The 23,200-nt window shown below is 41.2% G+C and overlaps 1 long non-coding RNA gene and 1 pseudogene across 1 annotated transcript; both read left to right on the plus strand.

The window, feature by feature from the left end:
- Positions 1–5,707: 5,707 nt before the first annotated feature.
- Positions 5,708–6,466, plus strand: LOC131298052 (uncharacterized). Its single transcript, XR_009190446.1, has 2 exons — positions 5,708–6,160; positions 6,327–6,466. It is a non-coding gene; the product is annotated as an uncharacterized LOC131298052 (long non-coding RNA).
- Positions 6,467–7,728: 1,262 nt separating this feature from the next.
- LOC131336335 (protein ADP-ribosyltransferase PARP3-like) lies at positions 7,729–12,349 on the plus strand (annotated as a pseudogene).
- The last annotated feature ends 10,851 nt before the right edge of the window (positions 12,350–23,200 follow it).

The raw sequence follows: 23,200 nt of genomic DNA on the forward strand, positions 1-23,200 counted from the left end.
AAGTTTGAACATTTTTTTTCTTAGTAAATTCTTGCATCTATAGATTTAAGGCCAAAAAAAACTTTCAAACTTCCTCTTGTGTTCAAACTCTCTCTTAAAAAATTTCCACATTTAATATTATTTTGAAAATTTATGAACATAAATATCATTAAATATAACAAAAAAAATCCGTGTTTTTGTGTATAGCATGTGTACAGCGCTTGTTGTTACGGATACTGTGTTTCGGTTTTCTTTTTGTTTCTCGACATCCTAAAGCTTCTCACCATCAAAGCACCTTACTTGAACTCCCATTTTGGTCCTTTGGATACCGCCAACCTTCAGATTTTACTATGCCACGGCAAAAGCTGCAAACCCATTGCTTAATAGAGCTGCAACTGGAGTGTAGTACAATTGGCGTCTCTCTTGTACTCTCAAGTCCCGTGCACATGGATAAGGTTCGATTACCGTAAGTACTCATACACCTCCCCAAATTCCCTAAGATAGGATGAATAGATTAGGATTAACGAATGGCAAAAAAAATATATAGTGTTGGATTCCAGCCCAGATGAAAGAACAGCACGGAATTCCCGCTCGACAAACAAAATTGATTTCTGTTTTTGGTTTCAGTCACAAGCTTCACTTTACGAGTTTCCATCAAAACTATCAGAACTGCAGATCCAAGTCAATTGTCAGACTTCAAAAGAGATGGAAGGGGAAGGTGGTCTGATTTCGCAAGCACCCCGAATGATGATATTCCTATTTAAACTTGACTTGCAGATGAAAGCTATCGCTCCCACAGCAAGAGGTGTATAAAGCCAATATGCCTGGTTGAGATTGAATCTCTGTTGCAACTCACTCTTACAGTAAGGCTGACCATAGCACACACCAACATGTTTCTCACTCCTCAGTTTCTGGATCAAGAACGGGAAGAATGCCCAAGGCTGAAGAACCAAGATGCATTCCCCGAACAACCCCTCTGCACGCAACATTTATCTGATGGCACAGAAGCAAGATAAAATCCCACAGTGCTGTTCTTCCCTGAAAGTGAGGACCAACAATGGTGTTAATAAAACAATATCTCAAAATGTTACTTCTTCTCTTCTTCTTTCTCAAGACAATATTTTTGTGCATACATGTCGACGGACTTGGTGAAAACTGATGCAACAAGATCGATCTGAATGCAATGTTAGGCGATGCCATCATTTTAAGGTCAGGGCAGCGTACCCACCTGTTTCTTTTTCTTCTTCCTCTTCTTCTTCTTCTTCTTCTTTTTTTTTTGTATTGCTGAGCTTGTTAAAGTATTTTACATCGAAGTACTGTGGAATATAAGAGAATAGAGAGCATCAATGGCATGAACTTCTCCCTAATTCAGCCTCTCTTATTGTAGTCCTTGGTTCTAGCTCTGAGCGATAGTGTGTGTCCAGGACTGGAGTCCATCTAATACCTTTACCTGAGATTACTTTTGTGACAACTCTTTTCGGAAGTTTTTTCTTCTCATAGAGAACAAAACAGAAGAAAGAAGTAGCAAAAGTCTGGAGTCACCAAATTTATAAGCAGGAGCAGTAGTTAACCACGATTCCAATTTCCACGAACTACATATCAGTGCAGATATGATATAAGAACTTCTTACAAGGGTAGGAAAAGCATGATCGTGTTGTTTTTTGAGGTTGTCATACTACAAAAAGGATCTGCAGCAGCCATTAAGTATATTATCATTCATAGGATCATCCCCGTAATCAGTGCCAGCTGCTTTCCTGGTGTATTCCTACAATAATTAGCACTGACAGCAGAAAAGCTTCTCATTAGTTCATAATTAGCTTGTGTCAAGTTTCTATGAGACTGTAGGCCTTCTGTTTTATTGTCCAATTGGTGATTGTTAAGGTCAGCCTAGACCTTCTGGTGTTTTATTTGCCTCAGTGAATTGTATTTGGAGGATATCGTTATACTATTTACCGTGCCTAACAACAATAAATGTTTTTGGTCCGACAACCGCCATAAAGCTGGCATCAGAAAACTCTTAATATTTCAGATGCATGATCTCATCTCACAGAGTTTGTCTACATTTGCAAACTTAAGCCATTTTCTCGATAAATAACATGACATGAATACGTACTTAATGCTGTGAAATTGGTTGGAAAAGGCACAATGACTAGGAAAAAGTGGTCTAGAAAGCTCAACCTAGTGAGCAAATTATTATAATTAAAAAATTTAATGCAGCATATAATTTTGATATTTTTTGACATGTTTTGTGTGATCTTCAAAAAGAAAGGTGCAAGAAGAGCCATACTTACTTTTGATATCGACGTTATGTGATGATGCATAGGTTCATGAAACAAGATCTCATTCTCACTCAACCGGCAATGAAGAGAGAATGGTGACAAGGAAGCAGAAGGTAGGTGGCAAGTCCCCCGAGGGAGAGGGGTCGCCCAAGAAGATGAAGCCTGAGAATGATTACGAAACGGGCGATGTGGGTGCAGAGTTTGATAGGTTCTGGAAAGTCATGAGAGAGAACCTCTCAGTTGAGGAAATGCGCATAATTCTTGAAATCAATGAGCAGAATTCGTCCGGAACCAATGAGGATGTCATCCTTAGATGGTGAGTTTGTTACATATTGTTGGGGAAAGTTATGTATATAACGTGATGTACCGAAACAGTTTAACAAGGAACCAAATATTCTGTTGTCGTTAAACATGTCACTAAGTTCTAACAGATAAATGCATGTAACTTTGCTCAACAGTTTACGTGCTCTGTGGAGGCGGGGTGTGTGTGTGTCTGTTGCTTTCTAAGCGTGCTGGTGTAAAATACTTTTTTGTTTGTGTGTGTTGATAAATGTACATTTCATTGGAAGACCAAACCAAGAAATACAAAGGCACAGTGGCATCCCCAGATAACAGCCAACCAAACAAGAAAAACTAGCATAGGAAAAAAAACAACCTAGTCACTAGCAGAACAACAGCAGAAGGCCAGAACATACTAGCCTAAACTGGAAGCATTGAACATAGCAAACTAAGCACCTATGATGGCTACATAATCTGCTCAGACAGCCCCCATAGGCCACACACAGCTCTTTATTCATGAGAGAAGACTTCACATTTCACAATGGACGCACAAATTGTCTGATGGCATTGACAATGTTGCCTATCACCATCTCTACAGAGCTTGCTTTGTTTTGGAACACCCTTTGATTCCTTTCACACCATAAGCAGAATACAGCAGCAGCCAAAGAGAGTGGGACAATAAAAACCACTAGGAACATCCCTAGCCACTACGTCATCCAAACCACTAGGAACATTCCTAGCCACATTTTTATTCGTCGACTGCTTCCAAACACTAAGAGAGTAGGGACAATAAAAAATACAGATGGTGATGATTCTCGTTATCCCCATTGCATGAGACATGTTTCCAGAACATCCAAACCCGAGCCAGCATGTCTATCCATCATACTCAAGCCTCTGTTGAAAACGCAGCCATAGAATAAAAGACCATCTTGGCACCTCCTTACTGGTCCATATAACTGAATATAATTAATTCCTTCTTGGGGTACTTATGCCTAATGGCATCCGGTGCAGACTTAACAGTGTATTTCCACTAGCATGAGGCATCCGCCACACAGAATCTTCCTTCTCATTCTCAAGGTTGCAGGTTTGAAGGGCTTTGGGCAATGATTTGTTGGGCGATTCTATTCGATAAATGGGGCACTAGACAAATGTCCTATTTGTGGCCGCCGTTTGGAGTGGACTGGTACCAAATATGCCTGTAGTGGAGATTACAGTGAATGGTCAACTTGCACCTTTAGCACCAAGGACCCGCCGAGGAGAGAGGAACCAATCGAAATTCCCGAATCGATTCAAAATAAGGCTGTTTCCAATGTAAGCCTCAATCGTTATTTGCGTTCACATTTTGCGAATATTGATTGTAATGATGATGGTGGTTTTGCGTTCTAAACATACTCCCATCTTTATCCTTTAATGTAGTTCCTAGAGGATCACAACCGGAAGAGAAGGCAACGGAAGAGGAGAACGGGAACCACAGAAACTTTTTGCTGGGATGGCGATTGCTTTATCGGGTTGTCTTTCTCTCCCATCTTAAATCTGTCTTCAAATGAATTGGGTGCTGTGGTGGAGCTTGTGAGCAATTTGACAGTTTTTTGAAATATAGAGGGAAAATAATTAGTCTTACCATACCTTAAGATCTACAATTAAATAAAATTGGATTTACGACTAGTAATAAGCAATGGTACACACGCGCTTGCTTACCCACCCGCTTTAATAGGGCTATGTCATCTTGTCAAAAAATTGACAGGGTTGCTCCACCTTTGCAATGCCATTTTGGTTTAACCACCCTCCTTCCCCTCCACAACCACCATTCTAAACAGTTTAAAAATCGCCAATTTTGACAAAGGGGAAGAGTTCCTTCTCCTCCGCAACCATCTTTCCTTGCTCTATGCTTGTGCTCTCACTCCTCGCACTCGCGAATTTTAAGTTGTTTGGGAGGTTTTTGAGAGACACTTTCACGCTCGCGCTCCCGAGCCAGCCCGCGCATTATGTGACTTAGTGCAGAACACAGACTTGCTCTTAACCTTTTACCAATAAACAGTTCAAAACTAACGGTGCCAATTCTGAATTATGATTACTTATGGAGCATATATCTTCCTACGCAGCCGAACCTCAACCATTCTGAGGTAACTGAGGGAACCAGCAATTCTCTCGTTCTGATCACTTTAACGCAAACCTCCACAGCTAAAGATGAGTTATGTTAAATGAAGCGTACCTGTTCCCGTCGGCGGCCGCCCATCGTCGCCGGAGCAGTAGCGTTGTTCGATAAAATCTCGGGACAAATGGGGACGACAACTGGTGTTTGGGTTAGTACCCATTACGAACAAGCGCTTAAGAGGTGCGAGGTATCTGAAAACGACGTCGTCAGGTCTCATTGGGACTTCGCATTTTCAACCTGCGAAGTCCTTAGAACGACGTAATTGGAAAATTGTGAGCTCATTCCAGTTTGTTTTTACCATCGAAATTGTTCAACATGTAGAACCCATCAAGAAGATATACCATATCAAAAATCATATCGATCAAATGCTGATTAGTTCATAATCGAACATGATGGATGTGAATTTTTTTTTCGGAGAAGAGACTTGGCCGCACCGGAGCGGGGCTATGTGTTTCGAAACGACGTCGGACCATTAATGCTCCGGACTGCAAAGTTTAATCGGTAAATTGTGAACTCGTTCCTGTTTATTTGTACGATCGAAACTGTTCAAGTTATAAAGCTTGTCGAGAAGATAAATCGTGTCAAAAATCATATCGATCACACGCCGGTTATTTCATTATCGGAAGTCATTTCTGTGAATTTATTTTTAAGAAAATAGATATGACAACACCGGATCACACCCTGTATTGTTGTGGGATCTCAGGTAACCGATCGAATCCTTGGCCATCCTCCTCGTAAATCACCTTCCTCTTCCTGTAATCCCGTTGCCGCTACCGCTACCGCCCATCCCCGCCACGTTACCCAACCGTCGCCGTCTAAACCCGAAGGGCTCGATCCATCCACAATTTAGCGTGCGTTTCCGGCTTTCCGCTAAACTAAATGGGCTACATGTGGCAGACCGAGTGCGGGGAACGTGAGCCTCCACTCATTTTCACCGACTTTGTACATATAAATTTTTTTGGATTCACCTTAGGTCCCATGTAAATGAGCTCGGTCCATTCTTTTGGCTTTTGAATTCAGAATTTACAATTGCGAATTCTGAATCAAAACATGAATGTATCGTAAAACAAATAGCTTTTGAGCAATGGTCGTGGACACTCGCGGGAGCATGAACTCTCTGAGGAATAATGGGTTGATGGAGCTCGAAAAGGGTGCTACTTTTCTTCCCCCTTGCCAAGCACAGTTCAATCGAGTCTCTATGCTTCTTTCGACATCAATAAAATCGAGGCTGAGATAGTTGCTAATGCTCGGAACAGAGGTCATGATCTATTGTGAGCCGGAGCCCTTGAACGGTCTCATATTTCATTGGTGAAGCAGCTGCTGCTAGAATGGCAACCACCTGGGCTATGGAGGCATGCTGGGAAACTGTCACTCTTGAGGGGGGTTTCCAAGCTGTCGCTTCTGGTCCAGTTCCATTTCTTTACTCTGTGTGACAGTGGATGTGCACGCAATCAGTCACCCTCGTTCGGTTTCTCTGCTCAGGCTTCGAGCGCCCCCATAATATGCGCTATGCTACTCATGTTCCAAACAGAGATCAAGCTGTTTTCTTTGTTTTTAGCATCTCAGTTTCTCATCGTTTAGTTCTTTCGCCTTTCAACTACACTATGGTTTCCCCTCCAAAAATTGGGGAAAAGGTCTGTTGAGTTGTGTTTCTGTGATGTTTCTTTGTTTGGCTCGCTTTCTCTTCACTTGTAGTCAAGATTGGAGCTTCTTTTTATGGATCAGCATTGAAATGATGTGAAATTTGTGGAATAAGATTCAAGGATTTATGTTTTCGCATGGGCATTTCCTCACTAAGAGCAAGTCCAATGGTTAAGCCAAAATGTCTCGAGCCATTGCCATTTTTGGCAATGAATAATGACATTTGCCAAAAAATGACGTTGTGGGTGCAATGTCGTTTCCAATGCCATTGTTTTTTCAAAATTTGCATAGTATCCCTTTTACAACTAACTATGCAAATTGAGCCATACTTACTTTAATGCAGCATATAATTTTGATATTTTTTGACATGTTTTGTGTGATCTTCAAAAAGAAAGGTGCAAGAAGAGCCATACTTACTTTTGGTATCGACGTTATGTGACGTTGCATAGGTTCATGAGACAAGATCTCATTCTCACTCAACCGGCAATGAAGAGTGTCGGGGTTCAGATTTGGATCAGTCGGCTCGGGCTCCGCTCCTTGCTCCTTCCTTACAGCTCCGTGCGTCCTCTGCTCAACCTTCAACAAGTCACTAGGGTTGGTGGCCGTGACGGGAAGAGCGTCGAAGGCCTCGGAAAGAATATAGACCTCGGGAAGAACATGAACAGTGCAATAAACAGTGTTATTTCATGCTTCAGACGAACTAGTCGGCGTTTTCCACCAATTGTCGGGATCTTGATCGTGAGAGGATTCCGGTTCCTTCCTCCGTTTGCTCCACGCCTCCGCTGCTGGACCTGCAACAAGTCACTAGGGCTGTGGAAGCCCAGTGACCCTCCGACGATCAAGTTAGATGTAAGGAGAGAGGTTTAGGTCCAGGATTAGGGTTAGGGTAGAACGACCTACCTCTTTAGGTTAGAGTCCCTTTGTATTTATAGATCTTGGTTTGCTTGGCCTCCAAGCTAGCGCGTGGAGGTCACGCTCGGGTAACGGCCTCGGGTGACATCATAGATGACGCACCGGATAAGGCGGTTACCGAGCACATGGCCAGGTCAGCCCTTCGCGAGGATTCTTCTCTATGATGTGTCTCATTAGGCGCAGGAGGCTTGCTCGGGAGCCCTCGGTACTTGTTTCGGGGGTCGGTATGGAGCCCTCGGATGCCCTCGGTGGTATGTCTCCGGGGTCGGTACGGAGCCCTCGGGTGCCCTCAGTAATATGTCTCCGGGGTCGGTACGAAGCCCTCGGTAATATGCTTCCGGGGTCGGTATGGAGCCCTCGGTGGTATGTCTCCGGGGTCGGTACGGAGCCCCCGGTAATATGCTTCCGGGGTCGGTACGGAACTCGGTGGTATGTCTTCGGAGTCAGTACGGAGCCCCATTTATTCGGGCCACTACAAAGAGAGAATGGTGACAAGGAAGCAGAAGGTAGGTGGCAAGTCCCCCGAGGGAGAGGGGTTGCCCAAGAAGATGAAGCCTGAGAATGATTACGAAACGGGCGATGTGGGTGCAGAGTTTGATAGGTTCTGCAAAGTCATGAGAGAAAACCTCTCAGTTGAGGAAATACGCATAATTCTTGAAATCAATGAGCAGAATTCGTCCGGAACCAATGAGGATGTCATCCTTAGATGGTGAGTTTGTTACATATTGTTGGGGAAAGTTATGTATATTACGTGATGTACAGAAACAGTTTTACAAGGAACCAAATATTCTGTTGTGGTTAAAAATGTCACAAGTTCTAACAGATAAATGCATGCAACTTGGATTTTCCGTTTGACCAAAAAAAAAAAATGCATGCAACTTTGCTCAACAGTTTACGTGCTCTGTGGAGGCGGGGTGTGTGTGTGTCTGTTGCTTTCTAAACATGCGGGTGTAAAATACTTTTTGTTAGTGTGTGTTAATTGATAAATGTACATTTCATTGGAAGACCAAACCAAGAAATACAAAGGCACAGTGGCATCCCCAGATAACAGCCAACCAAACAAGAAAAACTAGCATAGGAAAAAAAAACAACCTAGTCACTAGCAGAACAACAGCAGAAGGCCAGAACATACTAGCCTAAACTGGGAGCATTGAACATAGCAAACTAAGCACCTATGATGGCTACATAATCTGCTCAGACAGCCCCCATAGGCCACACACAGCTCTTTATTCATGAGAGAAGACTTCACATTTCACAATGGACGCACAAATTGTCTGATGGCATTGACAATGTTGCCTATCACCATCTCTACAGAGCTTGCTTTGTTTTGGAACACCCTTTGATTCCTTTCACACCATAAGCAGAATACAGCAGCAGCCAAAGAGAGTGGGACAATAAAAACCACTAGGAAAATCCATAGCCACTACGTCATCCAAACCACTAGGAACATTCCTAGCCACATTTTTATTCGTCGACTGCTTCCAAACACTAAGAGAGTAAGGACAATAAAAAATACAGATGGTGATGATTCTTGTTATCCCCATTGCATAAGACATGTTTCCTGAACATCCAATCCCGAGCCAGCATGTCTATCCATCATACTCAAGTCTCTGTTGAACACGCAGCCATGGAATAAAAGACCATCTTGGCACCTCCTTACTGGTCCATATGACTGAATATAATTAATTCCTTCTTGGGGTACTTATGCCTAATGGCATCCGGTGCATACTTAACAGTGTATTTCCACTAGCATGAGGCATCCGCCACACAGAATCTTCCTTGTCAATCTCAAGGTTGCAGGCTTGAAGGGTTTTGGGCAATGATTTGTTGGGCGATTCTATTCGATATCCTAGGCCACCTCCATTGCCCATAATGAATTATAGAAGATACCTTGGCCAGTGAGGATCTCCCCAGGTTATAGACTATATCATTCCAAACCTCTTGTATGGAGGACCCAAAGGGGACCAATTCTCAACCCAAAGAAAATTGGAGTTTCCATTGCCAATTTTGTATTCGATCAGGGGCTAACTCAACTCTCTTAAGTCTAAAGAGTTTCCTCATAATCCAAGAGGCACTACATATAAATGTAAAATACTTTGGGGCCTATTGGCCACAACGTTTTCCATATAAATGAATGACTGTATGTGTTGAAACAAACTAAATGTTATCTATGAACAGCCTCAACATGTTATTTCATGGGGCACTAGACAAATGTCCTATTTGTGGCAGCCGTTTGGAGTGGACTGGTACCAAATATGCCTGTAGAGGAGATTACAGTGAATGGTCAACTTGCACCTTCAGCACCAAGGACCCGCCGAGGAGAGAGGAACCAATCGAAATTCCTGAATCGATTCAAAATAAGGCTGTTTCCAATGTAAGCCTCAATACTTATTTGCGTTCCCATTTTGCGAATATTGATTGTAATAATGATGGTGGTTTTGCGTTCTAAACATTCTCCCATCTTTATCCTATAATGTAGTTCATAGAGGATCACAACCGGAAGAGAAGGCAACAGAAGAGGAGAACGGGAACCGCAGACAAACTTTTTGCTGGGATGGGGATGGCTTTATCGGGTCGTCTTTCTCGAACACATGTATATATTCTTATTTCATACACGCATGTCGACATATGGTTTCCATTGTCTGGCCATCAGGAAATGTGATGCAAGTTTTCGTAGTTTATCGTGGTTTACACATTTCTTTGCAGCAATACTGGAAATCTGAGATTGAAAAACGTGGAGGGAAAGTTTCGATTCAGTTAGTGGTAATTCCCGAATCTCCGAGAAGTTTTTGTTGTTTCGATTAATGAGCATCATACATTTTTAAACTGACTTTTGGACTCGATCGACTTTGCAGGTGTAACTTGTCTGGTAACAACCCCTGCTGAAGTTGAACGTGGTGGCTCGATCAAATTTGCAGATGCATTGTTAAGTCCTCTCAACTCTAAACCGTCAATTGTTTGTATAAATGATTTAGACACCACAGCAAAGGGAAATGATATGAATGCCAAAGAAATAAGTTTAATGTATTATTCTATTATATTGGCATATGACCCTCAAAAAATGGCTTCAATCCCGTTTCTCTCGAGGAAAAAAAATACAAGTAGTGTTAGAACTATGACTCATATGTTAAGTATGAAGAGATACTAAGGAGTTCTAGAAAGAATGCTAGATGCTGGAGCGGAACGGAGCGGACCTGAGTCCTAACAAGTATTGTGCACAATTTTGTATATTCCTCCCAAGTTTGCTTGTCTGTCTATAACTTATTAAGTCTTCTTCTAAAGAATTGGCAACAATTTGCGGCTTTGTTCGACCTATTGGCTTTATCTTTGACAGGGAGAGGGGCATACCCATAGTAAGCGAAGCTTGGTTAATTGATAGCATAGAGAAGGGACAGCCTCAGCCTCTGGAGGATTATGCATGATATCTCTAGAGACCTTTTGGTGGAAGCAAGAGCAATTTTAGGGGACAAGGAAGATACCCTCAAATCCGAGGTAGCTTTTACATTCTGTCTTTCCTATTTGCATTAAACAGTTTGTTAAATTGATACCATATTCCTTTTCTCGTCTTGCATAATTGCCGGTGTATGTGCAGCTCAAAGTATATGGGAAGAGAGGAGTCCGGCCACAAGGATTCTAAGTTACAAGAGGAAGGAGGGCAAATTTTTGAGAAAGATGGGATATTGTACAACTGCGCATTTGCGATCTAGGACGAGAAGTGAATGAGTAACTATATAGCCCTTTCATCGTTGGCTTGTGTTATTGGTTGTCCAAGGAGTTAATCACACTATTTAATGTGTTTGGTGCAGCTTTTGTGTAATGCAACTGATTCTGGTGCCGGATGAGGGATTGCATCTGTACTACAAGAACGGGAGAGGGCTGGTGATGACGTCACAAGAGCACAAGAAAGGCTGGAAGAAAAGGAAAATGACGTGGACGGTTCTGTCAAGGAGTTTGTTAAGCTGTTTGAGGAGCTAACTGGAAACGAATTCGAGCCTTGGGAAAGAGAGAAGAAGTTTCAAAAGAAGCCGCTCAAGTTTTACCCAGTCGACATGGTATTCTTTTCCTCTCTATTGGGCGTGCACGCGCACACACTCTCTCTATGAGTTAGCTCATCGGAAATAATTTCTTCGCGATTGTATAGGACGATGGAGTTGATGTTAGGCACGGAGGGCTTAGTTTTCGGCAGGTGGGGCCTGCTGCGGTGCACTGTAAACTAGATCCATATGTAATGAGTTTGATGAAGGTGTTGTGCTGTCAGTACACCTACAGGTTTATTCTCCAAACATTCCCAAGTTATTTGGCCACCTAACGGTCTTGCTGTTCTTTCTGTTTTTTATTAATCCCTTGTATTGGTCACAGGTATGCAATGATGGAAATGGCCTTAGACACCCCTGACCTCCCATTGGCGATGCTTACTGATGTCCATTTGAAAAGATGTAACTCTCTCTCTCTCTCTGCGCTAGAGTTTGACTGAGATAATGACACTACCTATGATCAGGTGAGGTGGTTCTGCTGCAATTCATAGAAACAGTTAGAACAATGAAAGAGATGGGACGAAAGGCGACGGCTGTATGGTCGGATTTCAGTATGAAATGGTTCACTCTCCTTCAATCTACCAGGCCTTTCATCTTTCGTGACTATGAAGACCTCGCGGAGCATGTATGATAGATGGGATGTTGATACATTAAAGTACAACAGCTTTTACAATAATCATACCTACGGTCACTTGAGAGTTTGTATATTGTTATGCAGGCTGCAGCAGTGTTTGAGAGTGTCAGAGACATGAATGTGGCTTCTCGTCTCATAGGGGACATGAGTGGTCCCACGCTCGATGACCCTTTGTTCGACAGATATCAGAAGTTGGGCTGTTTGATTTCTCTCTCCCGTTGATAAGCGATCAGAGGACTATAAGATGATCGTGGATTATCTAGAGAGAACCTACGAACCTGTCAAACTCGGAGACATAGTAATAACTAGTGCATCTATGGGCCTTTTTTCACTTTGCTATCAACTAATGATCCAAGCATATACTTATTTCTCTTTTTGCGTTTTACTGTGCCAGAGCTACGGAGTATCAGTCGAGAACATACTCGCTCGCTGTTGAGTCAAGCCAGAGTTGAATAGGTTGAGGACTACTGGATCAACTTTTTTTTGTGGCAAGTATTGAACGATCTTCAGGAAATGTATCCTTAGTATATTTTTTATTGGCTAATTGTATCTTTGGTGAATTACAAAGAATACACTTCACTACTACCAAGCTTTCGACAACATAGAAACCAAATTCGAGAAACCTATTGCGGCTTCTTCCATTCGTTAGTCTCTTCCTCATGTACTTTCTTTGGCCAATTTGTATAAAGAATCCAATGTTTTTCTTCTTTATTAACATTTGGGATCCCAAGTTGTTGCGTAACGTGTCAGTAGTGAGTTTTGAAGATTCTGATAAGTGAGAAAGGCTATGTACAGTTTCATATATCTCTCAACTTCCTCTACTTGTGTTTGAATATATGGTGCATAATTGGCAGCAATGAAAATCTTAGATGCTATTCCCCTCAAGCCTGGAAAAGTTGTTTTCGCCATTTTTTTGCAGTTCGTTGGTTCCGGGGTTTGTATTTTCGGCATGAAATTGGTGTCGAAAGTGTGCTATGTCTGCTGCGAGTACGAGTCTTGAAATTGGCAGTAGAACTAGGGACTCATCTGTATAGTCATTCTCTCCCATCTTAAACCTGTCTTCAAATGAATTGGGTGCGGTGGCGGAGCTTGTGAGCAATTTGACAGTTTTTTGAAATATAGAGGGAAAATAATTAGTCTTACCATACCTTAAGATCTACAATTAAATAAAATAGGCTTTACGACTAGTTATAAGCAATGGCACACACGCACTTGCTAACCCACCCGCTTTAATAGGGCTATGTCATCTTGTCAAAAAAATTGACAGGGTTGCTCCACCTTTGCAATGCCATTTTGGTTTAACCACCCTCCTCCCCCTCCACAACCACCATTCTAACAGTTTAAAAATCGCCAATTTTGACAAAGGTGAAGAGAGTTTTTCATTTTGGATGCCACCTTTCCTTCCCCTCCGCAACCATCTTTCCTTGCTCTATGCTCGCGCTCTCACTCCTCGCACTTGCGAATTTTAGTTGTTTATGGGAGGTTTTTGAGAGACGCTTTCACGTTCGCGCTCCCGAACCAGCCCGCGCATTATGTGACTTAGTGCAGAACACAGACTTGCTCTTAACCTTTTACCAATAAAAAGTTCAAAACTAACGGTGCCAATTCTGAATTATGATTACTTATGGAGCATATATCTTCCTACGTAGCCGAAGCTCAACCATTCTGAGGTAACTGAGGGAACCAGCAATTCTTTCGTTCAGATCACTTTAACGCAAACTTCCACAACTAAAGATGAGTTATGTTAAATGAAGCGTACCTGTTCCCACTTATACAGATAACCACTAAGACTAACCGAATGCCAGCTCATCTTTTACACGATAACTATCAACTAATTCTGCTTAACAACTCACTAACAAACTAACTAATTAATGACCCTTGCTTACACGCCCATCGTCGCCGGAGCAGTAACGTTGTTCAATAAATCTCGGGGCAAATGGGGACGACGACTGGTGTTTGGGTTTGTACCCATTACGAACACGCGCTTAAGAGACGCGAGGTACCCAAAAACGACGTCGTCAGGTGTCATTGGGACTTCGCATCTTCCACCTGAGAAGTCCTTAGAACGACGTAATTGGTAAATTGTGAGCTCATTTCAGTTTATTTTTACCATCGAAATTGTTCAACATGTAGAACCCATCAAGAAGATAAACCATATCGAATATCACATCAATCGAATGCCGATTAGTTTATAATCGGAGATGATCAGTGTGAATTTATTTTTCGGAGAATAGACTTGGCCGCACCGGAGCGGAGCTATGTGTTTCGAAATGACATCGCACCATTAATGCTCCGGAGTGCGAAGTTTAATCAGTAAATTGTGAACTCATTCCAGTTTATTTGTACGATCGGATCTGTTCAAGTTATAAAGCTTGTTGAGAAGATAGATCTTGTCAAAAATCATATTGATCGGATGCCGATTAGTTCATAATCGGAGGTCATTTCGGTAAATTTATTTTTAAGAAAATGGATATGTCAGCACCGAATCACACCCAGTATTATTATGGGATCTGAGTGTCAGGTAAATCGATCGAATCTATTGCCATACTCCGCGTAATCACCTTCCTCTTCCTGTAATCCCGCTACCGCTGCCGCCATGCCGCCCACACTTCATCCCGCCACATTACCCACGCGCCTCCATCAAAACCTGAAGGGCTCGATTCATCCACAATTTAGTGCGAGTCTCCGCTGAACTAAATAGACTATATATATGTGGCCATAGACAAGTTGTTTTCGCTAATTTGTACTATTTTAGTTGATGTAAGTGGCCAGAATGACATGTCTAGAAATGTCTAAAAATTTGTGAAAACATATGTTTTAGTCCATTTAGTCTATTTCATTTAGCGAAAGCGAAGAGCTTTTCAATCGTGTTGCGGCACAGGTCATCGAAAATGAAAGCCGTCGATGAATGGGAGTGCTGCTTATGCCTAGGAGAACTGTTTGGAGATGGTGAGAGAGTAAAGGTGTTGCCGAATTTCAGACATTTTTTTTTCACTTCGAGTGTGTTGAATGTTGATAAGTGGCTCAGTTCGGTTAAGATTCTTATTTTTTTAAGTACTTATTTCACACTTCACGCTTCATGAGAGAGTTCATTCTCTCACAATAGATCACTTTCATTTCAAAACAAACCTTGAGTTCACAGGTGAGTTCCCCACTCTGCCGATCCGTTCTCCGAGTTGACTCCTCTATTTAACTACGTCAGTACTTTTAGCTTCCAATTAATTTTTCTCTCTTTGGAATGAATAATTTTTATCAGCTTCGTACTTCAGTAGTAGTTCTAGACTGGCCATTAGTGATTTTTTTTTTTAATATTCGAATGTGCGAACAAGTTTGCGTGCATCTCGTCTTATTTCGAGGCTTTGAAGTTAACGGCCGAGCAAACCTTCAGTGGCCACAACGTTTGGAATTTTTGGCATTCATTAGATTTGAACTTGCGACCTCTTGGAGAACAAGCCATTTAGTTGCTAAAGATGCAATTAAATCATCTCTGGGAGCAAAACCATTCCTTACCAACCAGGATAAAATAGTCACCACTGCTTGAGTTCTCACACTAATGTCTGGCTTTCCCGAAACTGAGCCTCTAATTAATTTTTTACCATATTCTGCTTTGTGACTCAACTCAAGCAATCATGGAAGCTATAGAGCCACAAAGGACAAAATTTTACCGTTTTCGCGAAGGAAAGTTTCCGAACTAGAGCCATTCTCCTTTGACAAGTCTTTAGCAACAAGAGCAAGTATGTTTCTGATATCTCTGATATGTACTTCTTGATCTTTATGCGTGTAGGATCAGGCGGCTATGGTTATTCACTACAATAATATTTGCTCATCTCCTTTAACTACGAGTCAGTACTGTGACATGGCGTGCAAAATCTCATGATTCTTACTCATTAACAGAGAAAGAAGGGAGATGGACCTATTGCAGATTCTCCCCTACACATCTGCCCTCCGTCACATGAGATTTGAGGGAGGTTAAATTGTCTAGTACCACCACCAGTCAGTCTTGGTTGTATTGTGTAACTACTGGAGAATTGTGTTGAGCATTGGAAGCTGAAAGCTTAAAACAGATACTACTGTTCGAGGTACCTCAGTCATTCTCTCACAATTTCCCTTTTTCTTTTCATTTGGGTACAGAAACATAGTGCTCCAGGCATAGAACATCTTTTTATTTCAATTTATGGCATGCAATCATTTATACCATACTGGTTTGAATATCCTAGAAGAGATTGCTCATCATTTGACATCAAGTGATGGTTGAAATGTTTAGCAGTTTATTGTGATCTAAAGATCGTGTAGCAACTGGACATTAGGAACTGTTTCAGCCTCTGTTTGGGAGTTGATTAATGAATTATCATCATATAGATTTTCTTTTGTCTTAACTGATATGGAAAATGCAACAAGAATAACTGATTGAACTTGGAATACGAAGTTGAAGTATTCTTGAGTATATCAATAATATTTCTAGCCTTTCATAGGCTTGTCTCTTGATTTAAAAAACTTAGATTTCTAGTTTTGAGTTGTATGCTTGAAATCGTGTTAAATAGTTTTTTTTTTTTTTGTTGCGCTTTTGTACAGGTGAGTGACGAGATGGACTCGAGGACTGTTTGGCAGTGAACCTGAACACCTGTTTTGAGTTAATTCGACACACTATGTATGGATGTCTCGTTTTGCTAATGCTGTTGAAGCCTAAGAAAAATGATAGTTGACAGTTGCTCAGCTGAAACAATACATTTTCTTCAGAAGCGAACGCATCTTGCAGAAGTTAGCGAAACCACAAACAATAAGGAAGCAGAACGTGAAGTGTTACCTTGTAGAATGTAAAGTATGAACTAGAGTCAATAGTAGTAGTGAAGCACGAAGGTAGCACTGATGGTCAAGGTTAATTGACATTAGTTATGCTGCAATAAGGAAGCGAACGCCTTTTAGTTTTGCTGCAATAATGTTCATGGCTAATAGACATGTGTTTGTACTGGTTTATGAATGAATGGAATGAAGATTTGTCATGAAAATGGTTGCGGCATTTGTGATGTTGGAATTCTTGTGGTGTTCCTTTCAAATTTGCGTGTATAAATTGGGAGTCAAATCTTTGACCCTAAATTTCACAGCTGAATGTGCGATACTGCATTCACAGCAGAAAACTTTACTACTCAAGCTGCGTTATATACGCATCACCAAATGGGTATTCGAATTCATATAGCAGGGAATGCATCACCAAATGGGTATTCAAATTCATATAGCAGGGAAGGAGTTTTTATTCTTCCTGCACAGTTGAGTTGAAAATGGGTATTCCATTCAGATACATATACTTGGTAAATTTTGATCAACACCATGGCTATATCTGGCTATATCTTGATCAACCTGATGTGGCCATGCTGACAATCTGGCTATATCTTTCTCTATTTTTGATCAACACCATTAGCCAACCCTAATTACAGATTACTTTTAAGATAGGGGACAAGTTCAAGCTAAGGTAACTAACACGACACGGACATGGGCATGTTCAAGAACACGGACACGACACGACAACACGCAGACACGGACACGACATAAGGAAATGGACACGACAAGGACATGTAAACGGACACGGGCACGACACGAGGACACGCAGACACAAACACACGGCATGGCAAGAAACTCAATTTCAGCACTCCAAAAACTCAATTTCCAGCACCTAATCATGAAGCAAGTGTTACCAACGTTGAAACTCAAAACTAAAATGATAGAAAACTCAATTTCTAGAAACTCAAAACTGAAATGCATACACAACTTTTACCAACATTGAACCTGACACCTTTTTCATTAAACAAACTGATACAAACACTTCATGAGGGTGTGAAATTCGTATTTTTGTTGTCCAAACATATTCATGCAAATTTGATCATCTAATTTTTTCTTCACCACAAAACATGAATGAGAGAATAACTATAAATTAGTTTCTAACAAAATACAAAGAAACTCCCTATATCAATAAGCAAGTCTTCTACTCTTCGCACTGATTCCTTGCATTCATTATTTCTATAAAACTTTTTTGTCCTCCTCCCCAACCCTGCCCTTGACTTTCCATTAAACTTGACTGTCCTCCTCCCCAAACTTGACTACCCGTAATACTTGATTGTCCTCTCCAAACTTACTATTGAGTAAACTCGGCATGTTGATGCTGCTTCATGAAGTTGGGAAGTCGTTAAAAAATTGGCCAAAGCCTGCTCTTGTTGGGCAAAAACTTGGGGAAAATGGGAGGATGGTTCCGCCTTGTGCCATATTTGGTTGCAGATTTTGGGGCATCATGTTTGGCCATATTAATTGTCCCATGTAGCTTGGTAACTTTGCCAAACAAAAAAGAAGTTTAACATTACAACACTCTCTTGTGTCCCAAACACAGGCCATCCGCATTCTCCTCACCTCCTGAAATGAGTAAAACAATATAACTAGTAACCATTCATCCAAGATATGTATATGTCCATATTAACAAGTAAGCAACAAATAAATAAAAAGTTATACCTTAGCTTTTTCGTTGGACAATGTCTTTTTTTTTTTTTTTTGTTCTCTTTTCTTCTAACCAATTTTTTCAACAACACCTTGCTTTCTTTTAGCAATCTTCCTTTTCGACGAAGAGGTTTCGGGTTAAGGATGATCCTGCTCTCTTTGGAAGGTAGAACTCCATCTTCAAGTGAAAAGGAATCATTAGTAGCACTGGAAACCATATTACTTCCACAAACAACTGAAGATTCAATCAACTTTATTTTAGCTCCCGCGGCCATCCCATCACCTTATCGTACTTCTCTTGACAATCTTCCGCCAAATCGGCTACCTCATTAAAGAGATTGTGCATGTTCTCATGCCGACATGCTTCAATTGTATTTGATGAGTTATCATAGGTTATTCCAATTTTAGTGTGGACCCTTTTGACATTTTTTCTCCACCTTCTCAAAACATACTTATCAAGTACTCTTTGAACTCCCCTATCATGGAACACTATCAGTTGATGTCTACACATCATTTCTCTAAACTCAAACAATCGAAAATTACAATTGGCTTCATTGGTCTCACCATTAAAATCGACAGTAAAATGACACACGTAAAATCATCTCCAAACATTAATCTTTTAAGGATTTCATCACATATGATATCAAATTAAAGCACTTACATATTAAAGCATTTACAGATTTGATGAAGATTCTGTTCATCCTTGATTCGCTGAGAGGTTTGGTTCTCCCTGGATTTGATAAAAGTTCGATGACAAGATTGGAGCTCTGTGTACCCATTTTTCATCAACGTTGAATTTGATTCAAGGGTTGCCCATCAACGTTGAATTTGATTCAAGGGTTGGAGATGCCCATACATAATAGAACCCACTGTAAAGGAAAGTAATATAGTCGGCGCCACTTCCCAAATCTCAACAGTATCTAGTTCTAGCATAAAAAAACCTCCCTATCTTCTTTCTGCAGCTTAGATCCAACAAGAGCCTCCGTTTTCCAACAACACAGGCAAGTTCTTTAAGCCTCTGAAGTTCCATTTGGCCATTATTGATTACATACAGCAACCAAACAGAAAAAAGCTCTCAAGCATAGATATTTGAGCAAGATGGTCCGTTACTATAGGATCACACAAATCTAGAAAAAAGCTCTCAACGCATATATTTGAGCTAGATAGTCCATACAGTCGGCACCACTTCCCAAATTTTCCCTTGTAGAAATTAGATGAAGGTAATGCAACACTAATTCAATTGGACTTTCACCCAGTCATTTATCTTCCCTAAATTTTGTTTGAAAATTGACTTAGAGCAAGTCTACCCGTTGGTGCCAAACTGGCATTGCCCAAGCCATTTTTTGACTAGCTAAAAGTGTCATCTTGTCAAAGAAATGTCAGGGTTGCTCCACCTCTGCAATGCCATTTTGGTGTACCCACCCTTCTTCTCCTCCGCAACCACCTTTCTAACAGTTTGAAGGTGATGGAGCAAGTTTGAAAAACGCCAAATTTTCACATTGGTGAAGAGGGTTTTTCATTCTCGATCCCGAGTTTCGGCTTTTGGCATGGCATTTGGTAGAATCCTAGTCACATAATCCTTCAAAATAGTCTGCGCTCGTGCATTATGTGACTTGGGGCAGAACACAGACTTGCTCTTAACCTTTACCAATAAACAATTCAAAACTAACGGTGCAAATTCTTAATTTTGATAACTTATGGAGCATATATCTTCCTACGCAACTGAAGCTCAACCATTCTGAGGTAACTAAGGGAACCAGCAATTTTCTTGTTCAGATCACTTTAACGCAAAGCGCTTCATTTTCACTACCAAACCTCCACAACTAAGATGAGTTAAGTTAAATGACGCGTACCTATTCCCATCGGCGGCCGCCCATCGTCGCCGGAGCAGTAGCGTTGTTCGATAAATCTCGGGACAAATGGGGACGACAACTGGTGGTTTTCAGGTTAAGTACCCATTACAAACTCGCGCTCAAGAGACGCGAGGTACTCGAAAACGGCGTCGCCTGGTTTCATTGTGACTTCTCATCTTCAACCTGAGAAGTCTTTAGAACGACGTAATTGGTAAATTGTGAGCTCATTCCAGTTTATTTTTACGATCGAAACTATTCAACATGTAGAACCTATCAAGAAGATAAACCATATCAAAAATCATATCGATCAAAGGCCGATTAGTTCATAATCGGAGATGATTGATGTGAATTTTTTTTTCGGAGAATAGACTTGGCCGCACCGGAGCAAAGCTATGTGTTTCGAAACGACGTCGGACCATTAATGCTCCGGACTGCAAAGTTTAATCGGTAAATTGTGAACTCATTCCGGTTTATTTGTACGATCGGAGCTGTTCAAGTTATAAAGCTTGTCAAGAAGATAAATCATGTCAAAAATCATATCGATTGCACGCCGGTTATTTCATGATCGGAAGTCATTTCAGTGAATTTATTTTTAAGAAAATAGATATGACAACACCTGATCACACCCTGTATTATTGTGGGATCTCAGGTAACCGATCGAATCCTTGGCCATCCTCCTCGTAAATCACCTTCCTCTTCCGGTAATCCCGTTGCCGCTACCGCCCATCCCCGCCACGTTACCCAACCGTTGCCGTCTAAACCCGAAGGGCTCGATCCATCCACAATTTAGCGTGCGTTTCCGGCTTTCCGCTAAACTAAATGGGCTATATGTGGGGCACGTGAGCCTCTACTCATTTTCACCGAATTTGTACATATAAATTTTTTGGATTCACCTTAGGTCCCATGTAAATGAGCTTGATCCATTCTTTTGACTTTTGATTCAGGGTTTACAATTGCGAATTCTGAATCAAAACATGAATGTATCGTAAAACAAATAGCTTTTGAACAATGGTCGTGGACACTCGCAACAATGGTCGTGGACACTCGCGGGAGCATGAACTCTCTGAGGAATAATGGGTTGATGGAGCTCGAAAAGGGTGCTACTTTTATTCCCCCTTGCCAAGCACAGTTCAATCAAGTCTCTATGCTCCTTTCGACATCAATAAAATCGAGGCTGAGATAGTTGCTCTCGGAACAGAGGTCATGATCTATTGTGAGCCGGAGCCCTTGAACGGTCTCATTTCATTGGTGAAGCAGCTGCTGCTAGAATGGCAACCACCTGGGCTATGGAGGCATTCTGGGGAAACTGTCACTCTTGAGGGGGGTTTCCAAGCTGTCGCTTCTGGTCCAGTTCCATTTCTTTACTCTGTGTGACAGTGGATGTGCACGCAGTCAGTCGCTCTCGTTCGGTTTCTAAGTTCAGGCTTCGAGCACCCCCATAATATGCGCTATGCTACTCATGTTCCATACAGAGATCAAGCTCTTTTCTTAGTTTTTAGCATCTCAGTTTCTCATCGTTTAGTTCTTTCGCCTTTCAACTACACTATGGTTTCCCCTCCAAGGGAAAAGGTCTGTTGAGTTGTGTTTCTGTGATGTTTCTTTGTCACTTTCTCTTCACTTGTAGTCAATATTGGAGCTTTTTTTTTGGGATCGGCATTGAAATGATGTGAAAATTGTGGAATAAGATTCAAGGATTTATGTTTCACATGGGCATTTCCTTACTAAGAGCAAGTCCAATGGTTAAGCCAAAATGTCTCGAGCCATTGCCGTTTTGGCAATGAATAATGACATTTGCCAAAAAATGACGTTGTGGGTGTAATGTCGTTTCCAATGCCATTGTTTTTTCAAAATTTGCATAGTATCCCTTTTACAACTAACTACTATCAATGGTGCGATAGAGCAATGCCATTTGAAATTGGTTGTCGGGTTTGATGATGTGGCACATAAATGGCAAAGCGATTCTCAGTGCCATTTTTGAGAGAAAATGGCATGATAAATGGCCAAAGCAAAAAATGACAGCAAAATTCACACCATCGGGGCACCATTTTTTGCAAAATTTTGCCATTTTTTCGGCATCAGGTAAGCCTTTTTCAGGCCACTGGACTTGATCTAAGCAAAGTGACATTATGGCAATGAGCAAAACAAAGAGGAATAGAGGATAATAGGACTTTCTTGTACACCCTTAGAGCGTAGAGTCTCCAAAATCAACATGCTTCAATGGATAAGGGTTAGAATTTCGGAATTAAAAATGTGATTTTGGAGACTTTCTTGTACAAGCGTAGAGTCTCCAAAATCAACATGCTTCAATCAACAGTACTTCGACCCTACGAATCCAAAAGTAATACTTACCATGTTCGTTGAAGCTGATTTTTTATAGGGCCCCATAAAATAATATTCAAAAATTTATGGATATTTTTCTAAATTTTTGTAGGACTCGGAATGGGCCCAAACGCGTTTTTTCTTGCGTGGTTCTCTTTAAACCTTCTTTGTGAATAACAGGACTTTTTTTTTGGTTACTAAATTAAAGATAGTACATCTCTGGGTATTCCACCCCGATAGAGTCTAAATAAAATTAATTAACAATACAATACGGAATGTAAAGATAGTAGAAAATTTCCCCCACTAAGACCGGGGTATCACTTGTCAAAGCGTCGGCGCATTTGTTTGCTTCGCGGAACATGTGGTTGATGGTGATGCTGTCAAAGCGTTGCATTAGAACCCTGCATTTGAAAATCACGTTACTCAACGGATGATTGTCAATGTTCTTTGCCGAAAAGAGCTGGAAGGCAGCTAGAGCATCTGTTTCGAATTCCAATCTATTAATGTTTTCCATTTGAGCAAACATTAACAGGCATTGGATATAGGTTTTGTATAACTGGGTTTTTTCCCCTTCTAAAAATTTGTAATTTATGGGTCAAAATTTTACCATAATATCAAGGATCTTAAGGAGACAT

This window comes from Rhododendron vialii, chromosome 8a (assembly GCF_030253575.1).
Source record: "Rhododendron vialii isolate Sample 1 chromosome 8a, ASM3025357v1".
Classification (NCBI taxonomy): domain Eukaryota; kingdom Viridiplantae; phylum Streptophyta; class Magnoliopsida; order Ericales; family Ericaceae; genus Rhododendron; species Rhododendron vialii.